The sequence below is a fragment of the Cupressus sempervirens genome, chromosome 4 (assembly GCF_028749045.1).
Source record: "Cupressus sempervirens isolate cs-2001-9-10 chromosome 4, ASM2874904v1, whole genome shotgun sequence".
NCBI classification, from domain to species: domain Eukaryota; kingdom Viridiplantae; phylum Streptophyta; class Pinopsida; order Cupressales; family Cupressaceae; genus Cupressus; species Cupressus sempervirens.
Window position 1 is genome coordinate 249,416,329 of NC_143121.1, and position 16,719 is coordinate 249,433,047.

The window sequence follows — 16,719 nt, forward strand, 5'->3', positions numbered from 1 at the left end:
CAAAATTAGGAGGTGGATTAGGCTTGGGTTTAGGATTAGATTAGGGATGTTAGAGATGTGCAAGTGGATAGCATTAATGAAGGTGGGTGAGTTAGTGGCTAAGCTTGGTTAGTATGGGTGGATGGGGTGGATTAGGCTAAATGGAGGTTTAGAGATAGGTTAGGGGTTTTTGAATTTGAGGATTTCATTTATCAAATAGATTTATTTAATAAATGGGGATTTTTGGAATTAGATAGGAGAAAAGGATTTAATTGATAAATAATAGATTATTTGATTTATCAATTAGGACTATAGATGATTAATTAAATTAATCAACTAGGGGATGACAAAGGATTAATTAAATAAAAATTTAATTAATAATGCCTTTTTAGATAACTAAATAGGATTACTAAAATAGTGTAATCAAATTTAGGTGTCTACAATGACCACCTTTGACCCATAAGAACGATTCTAATATTTTTCTAGGGGTCCTAGGACCCCTAGGAACATATGTCATCATGTAATGCATTGAAGGGGGTCATAGGTCAACCTATGATCCCCTTTGACCCATAAGAACGATTCTCATATGTCCCTAGGGGTCGTAGGGACATATGTCATCATGTAATGGGTCAAAGGGGGTCATAGGTCAATCTATGACCCCCTTTGACCCATATGAACAATTCTAATATGTCCCTAGTGGTCCTAGGACCCCTAGGGACATATGTCATCATTTAATGGGTCGAAGGGGATCATTGGTCAACCTATGACCCTCTTCGACCCATATGAACGATTCTAATATGTCCCTAGGGGACCCAAGAACCCTAGGGACATATGTCGTCATGTAATGTGTCGAATGGGGTCATAGGTCAACCTATGACCCCCTTTGACCCATAAAAATTATTCTCATGTCCCTAGGGGTCCTCAGGACATATGTTGTCATGTAATTACCTCCTTTGACCCATATGAACAATTATAATATGTCCCTAGGCATCCTAGGACCCTTAGGGACATATGTCATCATTTAATGGGTCGAAGGGGGTCATAGGTCAGCCTATGACTCCCTTTGATCCATATGAACAATTCTAATATATCTCTATGGGTCCTAGGACCCCTAGGGACATATGTCATCATTTAATGGGTCGAAGGGGTTCATAGGTCAACCTATGATCTCTTTTGATCCATATGAATAATTCTAATATGTCCCTATGGGTCCTAGAACCCCTAGGGATATATGTCATTGTTTAATGGGTCGAAAGGGTATCCTAGGTCACCCTATGACCTCATTTGACCCATATGAACGATTCTAATATGTCCCTAGGGGTCTTAGGAACCCTAGGGACAAATGTCTTCATGTAATGGGTCGAAGGGTGTCATAGGTCAACCTATGACCCCCTTTGACCCATATGAACGATTCTAATATGTCCTTAGGGGTCCCAAGACCCCTAGGGACATATGTCATCATGTAATGTGTCGAAGGGGGTCATAGGTTAACCTATGACCCCCTTCGACCCATAAGAATGATTCTAATATGTCCCTAGGGGTCCTAGGAGCTCTAGGGACATATGTCATTATGTAATGGGTCGAAGGGGATCATAAGTCAACCTATGAGCCCCTTCAACCCATATGAATGATTCTAATATGTCCCTAGGGGTGCTAGGACCCCTAGAGAAATATGTCGTCATGTAATGGGTCAAAGGGCGTCATAGGTCAACCTATGATGCCCTTTGACCCATATGGACGATTCTAATATGTCCCTAGGGGTCCTAGGACCCCTAGGAACATATGTCATCATTTAATGGGTCGAAGGGGGTCATAGGTCAACCTATGACCCCCTTTGATCCATAAGAACGATTCTAATATGTCCCTATGGGTCCTAGACCCCTAGGAACATATGTCATCATTTAATGGGTTGAATGAGGTCATAGGTCAACCTATGACCCCCTTTGACTCATAAGAACTATTCTAATATGTCCTTAGGGGTCCTAGGACCCCTAGGGACATATGTCGTAATGTAATGCGTCGAAAGGGTTCATAGGTCAACCTATGACCTCCTTCGACCCATAAGAACGATTCTAATATGTCACTAGGGTTCCTAGGACCCCTAGGGACATATGTTGTTATGTAATGGGTCCTTTGACTCATATATATTAATAATATACATATATATTAATAACATACATATTAATATAATAATATATATTAATAACACACACACACACATATATATCTATATATATATATGGTTATTATATTTAATAAAAATATTACGTTATTATATATATATATTAATAACATACTTTTATATATATATATATATATATATATATATATATATATATATATATATATATAACGTTATTATCTTTAGTAAAAATAATAATAATATAAATTATATTTATAGATTATAATGAGAATAACATAATATATTATTATATATTAATATATTATATGTTATATCTTTACATTACGTTATTATATATATATATATATATAATATATTATAATACATATTTACATAGTAATATAAAAAAAAAAAATTATAAATTATAAGCTATAAAATATTATGTTATAATACATATTACGTTATTATATATATTAATAACACACACACACACACACACACACACATATATAACTTTATTATATTTAATAAAAATATTGCGTTATTATATATATTAACAACATACTTATATATATATATATATATATATTACGTTATTATATATATCAATAACATATATATAAGGTTATTATATTTAATAAAAATATTACGTTATAATATATATATATTACTTTATTATATTTAATAAAAATATTATGTTATTATATATATATATATATTAATAACATACTTATATATATAATATATATATATTACGTTATTATATTTAGTAAAAATAATAATAATATAAATTATATTTATAGATTATAATGAGAATAACATAATATATTATTATGTATTAATATATTATATGTTATATCTTTACATTACGTTATATATATTATAATACATATTTACATAGTAATATAACAAAAATAATTTATAAATCATAAGCTATAAGTCTTAAATCCGGTTTTCCCTCCAAAATGGGTTGGGATTTCAAATTTCCCACCAAAATTCACCTAGCCATATCGGATATCCGATTTGAAATCCGATATCCGATTTCAAATCTGATATCCGATATCCGATTTCAAATCCGATATCCGATTAGGCTTGGTATTTACCAAGCCTACCCGGTCAACCCAAAAGACGTGTTTGAAGAGGGTTTTAGTGATACTCAGACTTCGGGTAGTCGTCTGACAATATTATTTTGATTGAAATTGAATGAAATGAAAAGGGTTTTTTAATATCGCTCTGAAGATTCCATCAATATAATTTCTGTCAAATTCTGAGATCGATAACTATTTATTAATTATTTATCAATGAAGATTATTGTAAAGTGTTGATTGACATACTGATTGAAAAACAGCTATAATTTTCAAACGGTATAACATTTTTTAAATCTAAAAGTTGTGTCACATTCTATGCTTCGCCTAGTATAAGAAAAAATAAAATAAAATAAAATTTGGTAAAATTTTCTATTAATTAAGGTGGTCAGACACGAGACTTTTTTTTTTTCGAAAAAGTTTTGGTAAAAAATTCATATTTAATTATTTATTTGGAATAAAAATACTGAAAAATATGCGTCACATCCGGGCATGAGTCTACTTTTCATATCTATAATTATATTAAAAAAATATTATCATTTGATTTTGATTAAGGTGGTCAGACATACACCTACTTTTTATTTTTGCCTTGAAATTTTTGTAGTACTGCATTAAAATTCAACCTTTTGACCGATCAATTATTTTTTTCTCTTGATAAGGCTTAGTAGTTTAGAAACTACATTCAATTTCTTATAGAATATTTTCTTACAACTTTTTGATATAAAGTCCATAACCACTTTAAAATTATGTGTCAAGTTGACATAACTCTGATTTTCTGATTTTTCACTGCCACTTAAGGCCATAGTTTGGTACACCATGATCCTGCACATACCCAAAATAAAGTTGTTCTTGAACATCCCATGTTGACTTAGTGAAAAGAAGGGAGGGTAATAATTCACTATTACACATCTACAACCACAACAACATCTTGGCAGCAGTACAATTGGAGAAAGTTAATAACTCAACTTAGTATATTTGAATTATGAAACAATATCACATGAGCATAATCAAGATAATTAGGAGGAAATTAGGAAAACATGATATACTCTTTAAGTAGATCTTCAAAACCATTTTCCAAACCTAGGGCCAATTGAGAAGGTGAGATGTTGACACTAGATAATGAAAATCTTTGGCCAATGTATGAGTTATGGTAGTCAAAATGGAAACACAAGATACAACCATGTCATGTTTCGAACCAAAGTAGAAGATAGCTATAGGGTATGGCTAACTATGTTTCAGGTGACTCCACACCAGATTCCCAGAGGACTTGACTTTACCATCTTCCATTCCTCACGCCAAAGGGTCAAGTTTACTTTGGGTCATGAAGTAGAAAAGGGGAATCGAGTACAATCCATGGTTGGGTAGTTAAAGACCCTAATGATACCTTTTTCTCATGAGCAAGAGATTCGAGAGAACATAATCACACAAGACCTCTCCTAAATGGCTCCTATTCACTCTCCTAACATTGTGAGTAATCTATCTAGTTGTTACAAGTTTAAAATTGAAGTGTATAGATAAAACTAATTTTGGAAAAGTTATATTTATTTGGACTGTGAGTATTCTATCTAGTTGTTACAATTTTAAACCTAAAATGTATAGATAAAACTAATTTGTTACAAGTCTAAACCTGAAAGGTATAGAAAAAACTAATTTTGGAAATGTTGCATTTATAGTTTCTTAAAGTAGCTCGTGATAATTAATTTCCCTTTATGTCTTGTAAATTGTGTAGATTAGAATATGTAATTTCATTTATTTTCCTTTGTTTAAAACAAAAATGTTATAACCATTCACTCTCAACTCAAAACTTAAACAAGTACATTAGGAAATTAGTAAACTTTGTTATCAAATTTAGAGTTGTTACAAAAAAGGAAGGTTGTCCTCGGTCACTTTCCTATGATTTTTAGAATGGTTTGAGCTATAAATATTCTATTATGAGGCTTGGTATTCATGATAATGTGATTGCTAATACTTTAAGACATTCTATTTTTCTTAATATTTAGAATTGCATGCTAAATTTTTACTAGGACATCTTGTTTCAGGTTGCCTCACTATGTTTTCAGATACAAAAGGTCACTATGCAGCAACCCAAGATGAGAAATTTGTTAAGCACAATCAAACTCCAACTTCTTAGACATCATAGGAAAGACTTCTTTTGTTTTTCCTAGCTACAATACTATTTCAAATTTAATTTGTAAGCAATGTTATGTCATGTATTGCAGTGCTTTGTGTTGGTGTGTAGGTTGCTATAAGTGCGGAAATATCCATAGGTGTTTGAAAGAATAATTCACCAAAAGTGAAGCGATCTCTATTGGTTTTGCAGTGATAACTCTATTGAAACTATATGCATCAAACTAGCAGCGGAGCAATGTCTAGAATATTTTGCAATAAATATTTGTGACAATGTTTATGATAATAGAAGTTAGTTACCTTGGTAGTTGTACAACATATGTATAAGAATATACTAAATTTTTTGTTTTTTCATTGATCCTTAATATTTCTTCGGCATACTCATTGCACCCCAAGGTGTGATTGCAAGTTTTATTTCTTTTTTTAATTGAAGATATTATAGAAATGGGTCAGTAAACTCATCAATATTTGATGTATAGTATTGACTTTAAAATTGTGTTATAATTTAAAAACTCAAATATAACATTAGATCATCATAATAAATATAAAAATATTTTAAAATACTCTAATATTATTTTTATTCAAACACATTTCAATTATTTTCCAAATAGTTATAATGGTTAAACTTTAGCCTTATGGTGGACATTTCTATTTTTAAATTCAAAAATACTTTAATAAATTGGTAAAGTTAAATAATTTTCTTCTCAATACTCTGAAGTTTAATCACTAGTTAAATTATACTCCTTGTGTGCAGTTCTATAATCTATGGTAGGAACTAATAAGCTATTTATGGGTATTAGCCAAAAAATTCTCAAAGCTTAAATTTGTGAATAAAATTATATTAGTTTAAACTTGGTTAGCTTTTGAGAACTATGATTTGCATTGTAGAGTTTAAGAAAAATTATAAATAGAGGTTTATAGGTTCATTCTTGCAAGATATTTTTTAAGCCGACAAGTTTATAAGGAGCTTTGCTTTCGAAAATGAAAATTATTATCAAAAAAGTTGTAAGACTCTTCCTTAAAAATATATTTTTGGTGATTCCTCATTTCTAAAATTATAGGAGTAAATCTTGCAAAAAAATTGACATAATGATTGTTAGAGTAATAAGATATTGCCTTATTAATTAAATCATTTTTATTTAATTATTAAGTCACTTAATATCTCAAATTTACTTAAGCTAAACTTTAGGCATATAATAATTAATTATTTTATTAATTATTATCATGCAACCTAGGTTTTACCTATTAGGGTTTTGATCTCCATTTATAAGGATTGATCTATTTGTAATTTTATTCATTCACTTTTAATAATAGCAATCTCTTTTTTGCTTATCAAAAATGTCTCATCTATGGATCTAGGATTTCCAACCTCCATAGCTTTTTGCTTCTCTCTTCTATGATAGGTATTTGCATGTAGGTGATTCTTGGGAGCTATGGGGTTGATTTTTCATCAACTTCAACATGGTATCAGAGCTCCAGATCTTCATGACCTTGTTCTATTTATGAGAAGCTTATCTTGGCTTTCAGATTTGTGCTTTTTGTTTAGAGGTTTTCATTTTTCAAAGTATTTTTTGTATTGAATCCATGGGTCACCATTTTTGTGCCCGAATGGATATCACCACTGAGCTTAGAGCACCCAAAAACACCTATTTTCATATAAAATTTGTCCAATTTGGACACAATTGGAATTTGAAGGTATAAAATATTGCTCCTAGATTGGGCATGTTTTCTACTGTGATGATTCTCTAATTTTTTTGGGCATGTTTGCCAAGGCAACGAGTTTTTGATTTTTGATACGCAAATCAAGATTTTTGTTCAAAAATAAAGATTTTTGGCATGTTTCTCAAGGCATCAATTTTCAAAAATTTGGTACACAAATTGAGATTTTTCAAAAATTAAGATTTTTGCACATTTTTGGAGGTGGTGATTTTGTGCTTTTAGTACAACCATTGAGATTTTTTTGTATGAAAATTGAGATTTTTGGGCATGCAAATCGAGACAATTTTGGTACGAACTAACACACTTTCTGAGACAATTTTTTTACTATTTGGCACACTTTTAAGACATTTTGGCATAGATCTCGAGATGGTAAATTTTTATTTTTTTGATTTTCTAGTGCTTTTTTGACATACATGTGATTTTTTGGCCATAACTTGCTCATCTAGACTCTATTTTTTTATCCGAAAGAAGCACTAAAAAGCTAATTCTGAACCCATCATGATGGTGTAGTGTATTTGAATTTTTGATGTTGTTTGGTAACTTTTTTTACTTTCAAAGTTAGAAGTTCTTTTTTGCTCTCCGAGAGACATATTTTGAGACATTCTATTTTCCAGATTTTGTTCTAGGCACATCCCATTTAGTTTTTTTTCTTTTCTACATTCTAATAGATATCTTGGTTGTTTCAAGTTCAGAGATTGATTTTGTTATTTCAAATGATTTTTTGTGAGTTGTACTATCTATTGTATCATCCTTTCGTCTCTTTTGATCTTTGTTGACATCCTTTTATAGTATTTTTGCAAATGCACTGAGATAAAGTGCCACTCTATTGCATTTCAGGATCTTGGACATCTTTATGTTTTGTTGTACTCACACTACATTATAAAGTGTCATGGGGGGTTTTATGTTGAACATATTCACCATCTTCCTTTTTCAAGTGGGTGTTCTTTACATGACATTAGCCTCATGATGTGTTGATGACACATGCCAATATAGGTGTTTGTACTTCTTTTGCACTCTCGATGTTCCTAGTTCTTCTTTCTGCATGAGATATTGTATTTAGTTTCAATGTTCATGTCTTACCTCTCAACATTAGAGGGGGGTTATGTTGGTTCTATTTTTTTCTTGGTTTGATGGAGTGAGTTGTGTATTTAGTATTTGATCTTATGTACTAGGCGATTTTTGTGGCTAGATACCTATGCATTTCGGTGAGATGGATCATTTACCATATAGACATTCTTGCATTCCTATTTTTGGAGGCCATGAAGATACCTTCCATCTTTGACTAATCAACTCTTCAAGCTTAGTATTCTCTACCTAGTCATGTTCTATATAGCGGAGGTTCTTTAGATCAACAGTTTGACAATGTTTGTAGCTTCATGCTTCAGTGGTGTTCTTCGTGATCATCCTTTTGTTCTTATCTTATGGAACATTCTTTCCATCTCTTTTTGGAGTAGGGTTTTTCCCATGTGGTTTTCTCTATTTGTCATTTTTACAGAGATTTGGTTGTGCTTGGGTACCTCATCAAGCCTTGTTGTTGGGACCCAATTTACTTTCAACAATAGTTTCTAGGTTTTTAGCTACTCGCTAAGTTTATCTTAAGGGAAGGTGTTAGAATAATAAGATATTACCTTATTAATTAAATCATTTTGATTTAATTATTAAGTCACTTATTATCTCTAGTTTATTGAAACTAAACTTTAGGCATACAATAATTAATTATTTTATTAATTAGTATCATGCAACCTAGGTTTTACCTATTAGGGTTTTGATTTCATTTTATAAGGATTGATCTCTTTGTAATTTTATTCATTCACTTTTGATAATAGAAATCTCTATTTTTGCTCATCAAAAATGTCTCATCTATGGATCTGGGATTTCCAGCCTCCATAGTTTTTTGCTTCTCTCTTTTGTGACAGGTGTTTGCATGCAGGTGATTCTTGGGAGCTATGGGGTTGATCTTTCATCAACTTCAACAATGATATCTATCCATATCCAAATCCCAAAGTTGAGAAAACCAAAGTAATTTTTTTTTCCCAATTGAACTAAATGAGAAAATCTATATACAATCCTATGAAATTCACACGTTTTGAGTTCAGTTTGCATTGAGCTTCTTAAATATTCACTTCTCTTGCATTTAGATTATTTTTCTTAAGAATGACTAAATCAATGTTTAAGAATGACTAAATCAATGTTGCTTGTTTGATGACAAAGGGAGAGAAGTGAGAGAGTGCATGCATTTGTATTTTACAATAGGGTAGATTGTATGGTATTAATTGGAAATCCCAAATTTCTTTCTAAGTTTTGCAAATTTAATATTTTCATTCTTGTTTCCTCCAACACGGAATAATTTCAAATTATTTTAAACATTTTTATTCTAGTTTTTTCAATTTTGTTTGTTAACATTTTTCATTGTTATGATAAATTTATTAATTTTTTTGTTTCTTTTATGAAATTTTAATTATCTTAATTATTTTTGGTTTGTTTAAATTTTGCAATATTTCTTAAAGATTTATAAATAAAAGATTTTTTCAACAATAAAGGTCTTTGAATAAGGACAATTCAATACATATTTTTTACAATAAGATCGAGGTAGGATCTTGTTGAGTTTATCACAATAATTTTCCTTCAAAATTTCTCAGTCTTTTTTGTGTTTGTATGGATATGTATTCAGAATTTGTTTTGGGTTGAAACCCTTGTTTTGAGAAGAGTTATTTTACATTATTGGATTATCTATGAGAAAAATAAAATCAAACGAAAATTCTTATTGAAAATTGGATTGTATAGAAAATATTGAATTGGGAAGGGGGTTTAGAAAACCAAATTCATTTGTTATTTTTTGACTATTTAATCTGGGTTTCTATATCATATCTATATTGGGAAATTATCAAAAATGCACACACACACACACACACACACACACACACACACACACACACACACACATATATATATATATATAATTGTTTATACAGGGAGAGATCTTTGAAGTTGGTTTATATATATTTAAAAAAAGGGAGGTGGGCCACTACCCCCCACCTCCCCCTCCCTCCTTTCTACCGGCAGACTATAGCCGCTACAACAAATTGCAGCTGCCTAAGGCATATTGTGACTACCCAAGCAATTTGCAGCTGCATGTTGTAGCCTATGTGAAGGGAGTGGTAAATTTTTCTTATAGTTTTTTTTTTTTTTTAATTAATATTTTAATACATATAAGTTTATATACGTATTTTTAATATATTAAATATTTATTACTATAAATGTTATTATTCCTAATAATTAATGTTATTTTATTAATAGATTTAATAATTATTTTATTAATAAATTAATATAAATCATTTTATTAATAAGTAATACTTTAAGATTTATTGTTGAAATTTTAATAATAGTTATTTGAGGAATGTTTAATTACATTATTATTTTAAATATATTTATAAAGTAATTTGATAATTTGTAATTCAACTTGGAAAATGGAATGTTTTTAATGAACTTGAATTTCGCTTAACAATTTAGTTTTATATGGAAATAATTTCTAATACTAGGGAAATTTTATTTCTTTTGAAAATTTGAAAACCTTAGTAATTATGAAACTTTGGAAATGGAAAAACTAGAACCTTGTTTGTAAATCAAACCTTTTTTATTTTAAAACCAAATAAATTATGAAAACACTTGTTTAAATCCTTGATGAGATGTATGTTGTATTTCATGTTGGGGTCCAAGTTTGACTTAGTACATTGACCAGTCAAGATGTTTACCAGAGGCTTAGGGGTTTTTATTCTATGATGATGTTATAGTTATATTTTGGTCACGATCTTTTATACTCAACCATTGTGATGTATTCACCTATTTCTATGATGAGTTTTTGATTAGTTGCTTGTCAATGCTTTCCAATTGCTTGTATAGAACTTAGGTAAATGATATGATTTTTTCTCATTGTAACCTTTGAGTTTTTGATCAGTTATCTTTTGGTGCTTTCTAGTTGCTTGCATAGGACTAAGGTGAATATTGTGATTTATCTAAAGGTGTTTTCCAGTTGCTTGCAAAGGACTGAGGTGAATACTATGATTTATCTTTAGGTGCTTTCCAACTACTTGTATAGGACTGAGCTGAAAATTGTGATTTTATGAGTTGTACTTTTCATGAGCCTAGGGTTGGTAATCTATGTGTATGTTGGAAAGTAGCTTGCAATGGAAGTCAAAGCCCTAAAAAGGCTTCCTAGGTAACCCATTGTAAGTTGTTTTAATAAGTGGTAACATTTTAATATATAAGTTTAAAATGAATTAATAAGATTCAGTATTTGTTCCTTGTCTATGCCTCGACTGCTAGTACAGGCTAGGATGGGAGTAGAGAGGATGCTTGGTTGTGACCTTGCTTCATTAGTATGCCTTGTCTATATGAAAGGATACTGATGTTGCTCAGAGACACTAGGGGGGTGGAGTCGAGAGAGGCTACCAGGGTAACCTTAGAGTTGGCTCATGCGGTGACACTTTCTCACTTACATAGTAGATTTTCTACATGTCTATGTTGCCTTTGGATTTAGATGTTATTTGTGTCTCGGTGCTCTTTGAGATAGATTGCTATCAGGTTTTCCTTGACCTAGATGTTGGTTATGACTTTTGGGATTGATATCCATTTGGGACTTGAGATTATCTCCTTAGCATGGTGGGAGTGGGTCATTTAAGTTCCACGAGGTCAGGTGGTAGGATTTCTTATACCATTGAGATCTAAGAGCTAGATGTACTTGTGCAATTGATTCCTTTCATTCTGATCTTGTGTTTCTAATAAATGGTTATATTGTGTTGTATTGTATTTTATTATTAGAGATCTTATGAGATGATGTATTTAATTCATGATGTATATTCTTTGAGCTTTTCATACCTTGTGACTTGTTTAGTGGATGATTATGCATTCTAGTTATGCCAAGTGGCATCCTATGTAATTTGTATATTATTTAATTGCATTCATACTTATGGTTATCCTATGATGTGGATTTGTTGTGTTTTGGATTTAGTATTAATTAAACTTATGTATGTGATTCAACATCACGAAAGCCTTAAGAGACGTAATCTGTTTATGGATTATTTGTATGTATGTGACTTATTGCTTCCATTATATTATTTCTTGTTGTTGTTATCTTTTTAATAAAAAAATTATTTGGCAAACTCAGTGAAACTTTAAGTCAATTTCTTTTGGGTTCCGTAGTTGGGCATTACAATGCATGCATCTGTATTTTACAATTTACAATCAAGTAGATTGTATGGTATCAATTGGAACAATGTCAAACTTCTTCCTAATTTTTGCAAAGTTAATCTTTTCATTCTTGTTTCCTCCAACACAAAATAATTTCAAATAATTTTCAATATTTCTATTCTAGTTTTTTTAATTTTGTTAGTTAACATTTTTCATTGTTTTGATTAAGTAAAAATAGGTTTTGAAAGGACCCAAACCCTTGTACAAAGAGAAAAGAAAGATATAGCAATGAAAGATCTTAACACAACTATGGAAAACCACCCAACAAACTATAGGGCCACATTGTAATTACCAACAAAAGGGCTAAAAACTAGCCCAGAACAAGAGAAAAAAGAAAAGAAAAAATAAACCATCAATATTTACATTTTGGTCCATTCTTTTGACAACGTAAAGACATATCAAACGAAGGTTTGGAGGATTTGACTTTTTTTTTTCATTTAGTTGATGTCCATCCATCCTCCATCTTTCTAGTATCCATCTACCAATCCAGAGATAAACCTAAAAAATCAGGGTAGACTGCAAGAGTATCCATAGGAGGGAAAGGGGTAGCACCATTGCTAACCCCCAAATCCCTCACAGAAGAAACATGGGCATCCATACCCACAACAACAAGAGATAAGACAACTGAACTAGCTCCAATATCAATGTTTTGGACAGAGCCAACAACTAAACAAGGGACAACCTTAACATTCTAAATCAAATCCGCCTTGAAGACAACATCTGTATCATCAAAGGCAACAACAGTATCATCTACTAAATAAAGATCATTATAAGCTAATCAATCCACCCTATCCCCTTCTTTGGAAACTTTTCAAACCGTATAATGATGGTTTGAAACCACCAACCACCAAAAGGTGATTTCGTCGATCTAACCTTATCAAAGGAACATCAGACAACGAGATGGCTAGTCTTGTGACATTTCTTGCATTTGAAAGAAATACCCTCATGATAATCAAGATTCTGTGTCCAAGAACCATTTGGAGAAGCCAAAGTAATCTGTTCAAGGAGACCCTTAGAAATATCAACCTCCACAAGAATGCGAGCATACATTGTTTTAAACACATCAGAAGAATCTGTATCAACCATCTGGAAATCTCCAATGGCCACCCCCATGGACTCTAAGACTGAATCTAGCCAAAGGTGAAGGGGAAGATTCAACAATCTTACCCATAAAGATATCTTATTAAAGGATTTAGTAGCCAAATCAAATCCTTGATACTAAGGTTTGGCCATCAAGGGAAACCTCTCCTCCTAAGAGAAATAATTGTTACACAAAGGTTTTCCTATCTGCAACATCAGCAAATTTTATAATAAAAAACCCCCTTGCCATAGGGTAAATCTGAACTATATCAGTTATGATTGATTCTCAATGTTTGGAAATCAGAGCATGTAAATCCAAAGGAGAGGGCCAGAAACCCCTAAAATGAAAAAATAGCAATAGTAGAAGAGTAATTCTCCACATTTTTGGAAATCTCATCAAGAGTTTCTAAATCAAAATTAACCACAATGGGGCTACTTACAGAGAAAGGCACAGCTGATGGACGAGGTCCTCCTCTCCCAATAGAGTTAGGACCACCGAGACCTACCTCAAAAGCAACCACATGTGCATAAGAAATCACATACCTCCCCGCAGCAACCCGAGACCCAAAGAGGGCCATCTAAGACAACCTAGAAGACCCACCAGGAGACGCAATAACATGGGCAAAGGATTTCTCATGAGCAACACCCCCAAACGCAATAAGATGATGGGTGGGAACATCAATGTTTTGAAATGTAGCACGAGTGGGAGCAGCGTGAGCGTGAGTATAAAAAATTATGTTTCTTTTATAAGATTTGAATTATCTTAATTTTTTTTGCTTTGTTTAAATTTTGCAATATTTCCTAAAGATTTCAAAATAAAAGATTTTTTCAACAATAAAGGTCTTTGAAGAAGGACAGTTCAATACATGTTTTTTTTTAACAATAAGAGTTTCTATTAAATTTGAGAAAAGGGAAATTCAAGAATAAAGTTGAAAAGGTTGCATTGATTAATATAAACTATTGTAAAAGCTTTGAAAATTGATGATAGTTATATTTTATATCTTGTGATTATTTTATTCTTACATTATAATTTTGTTCACTTTCTAAATATGAATATTACACTAAATTCATATAAATTATGCACATTGAATTACTTTATTTTATGAAATATCAAAATTATGATTTTAATTTTTTATACATGCAAATAGATGACTCTTTAATCTAATTTGATGTAAATGACATGCATTATTTATCTCAAAATGCAATGTATAATAAGGACATTGAAATTTTATTTATTAAAAGTGAAAATAATATTCAACTAAGAATGATATACATACTAGTAACAGACAAAAGTAAGCTAGCTCAAACTGCACATGAATCTTTGTAGAAAAAATGTCTTTTGAACAAAATCATAGCTAATTAATATGTCATTTAGCAACTCACATTCATTATAATTGTCTAAGATGTAGTCTTTAGTTTATGTCCTTTGTGGCATGTAAACGAAGATCACTCACAAAGTGAAGCTTTATTACATATTTGGAGGATATTTTATTGTAGTTATAATTTCTAGTTCATTTTTCTAAAATAGTAACATGTCATCATTTCTAAAATAATGGGAGTAAATCATTCAACATGATGATATCTATCTGAATCCCAAAGCTCAAAGTATAGCTCAACCTTTTCCCATTTAGAGTTTTATTCTATAGATACACCTCCCTTACATTTAGAAATTCCAAACTGGACAATCCCCCTATTTGAGAATCAATGTATAACATTGGATGCAAACTTATTTCTAATCTAATGTATTTATAGTTTAAAATGCATATTTCTATAGATAAACCCACAAAACATTTGAATACAACATTAAAAAAATATTGGTAAAAGATAGATTATTTTAAATTCTAATTTCATAGCATTGATTTAGTTGATAAGTAGGAGACATTTTTCCACAAATCAAATTATGATATTTCTATTAAGATTTAACTATGTAGTTTTTGAGTCAAACTCATTGACTTGTGTTTCATGAGTAGTGATTCACACAAATCCATCACTCATGATGATAAATGGAACACTCAGCACTCATTGGATCTAAGTGATGCTCGCAGAGGTGAAGCACTGAGACTTCTTAGGAGGTCACCCATCCTAGTACTACTCTAGCTTGAACACCCTTAAGTACAAAATTTCCTCCATGGTCAAACCCACTCTTCTTGCAACCCCATTTGCAAAACCTTCACCAAGTGTTGTGCATTATGAATCATTCATTAGAAAGCCCCTTAAGCTCATCAATTGATAAGTAGGAGATATTTTTCCACAGTAAGTCAAATTCTAACATTTCTATCAAGATTTAACTATGTAGTTTTTGAGTCAAACTCATTGACTCATGTTTCATGAGAAGTCAATCAAATGATTCCATCTCTCATGATGATAAATGGAACACTTAGCACTCATTGGATCTAAGTGATGCTCATAGAGGTGAAGCAACAAGACTTCTCGGGAGGTCACCCATCCCAATACTACTCTAGCTTGAGTGCACTTAACTACGAAGTTTCCTCCCTGGTTAAATCCACTCTGCTTGGAACCTTGTTTGTGACACCTTCACCAAGTATTGTGCCTTATGAGCCATTCATTAGGAAGTACCTTAAGCTCATCAATTGATAAATAGGAGACATTTTTCCACAAGAAGTCAAATTATGATATTTCTATCAGGATTTAAATGTGTAGCTTTTGAGTCAAACACATTGACTCGTGTTTCATGAGTAGTGACTCAAATGAATCCATCGCTCATGATGATAAATGGAACACTTAGTGCTCATTGGATCTAGGTGAAGCATCGAGACTTCCCAGGAGCCCACCTCATCCCAGTACTACTCCAGCATGAGCGTGCTTAACTATGAAGTTTCCTCAATGGTTAAACCCACTCTGCTTGCAACCCATTTGCAAGACCTTCACCAAGTGTTGTGCCTTATGAACCATTCATTAGAAAGCCCTTTAAGCTCATCAATTGATAAATAGGAGACATTTTTTCACAGCAAGTCAAAATATGATATTTCTATTAGGATTTAACTATGTAGTTTTTGAGCCAAACTCATTGACTCGTGTCTCATGAGTAGTGATTCACACGAATCCATCTCTCATGACGATAAATGGAACACATAGAACTCATTAGATCTAGGTGATGCTCATAGAGGTAAGCATCGGGACTTCCTGGGAGCTCACCCATCTCAGTACTACTCTAGCTTGAGCACACTTAACAACATATTTTCCTCCATGGTTAAACCCAGTCAGCTTGCAACCCTGTTTGCAAAACCTTCACCAAGTGTTGTGCCTTATGAACCATTCATTAGAAAGTCCCTTAAGCTCGTCAATTGATAAGTAGGAGACATTTTTCCACAAGTCAAATTATGATATTTCTATCAAGAT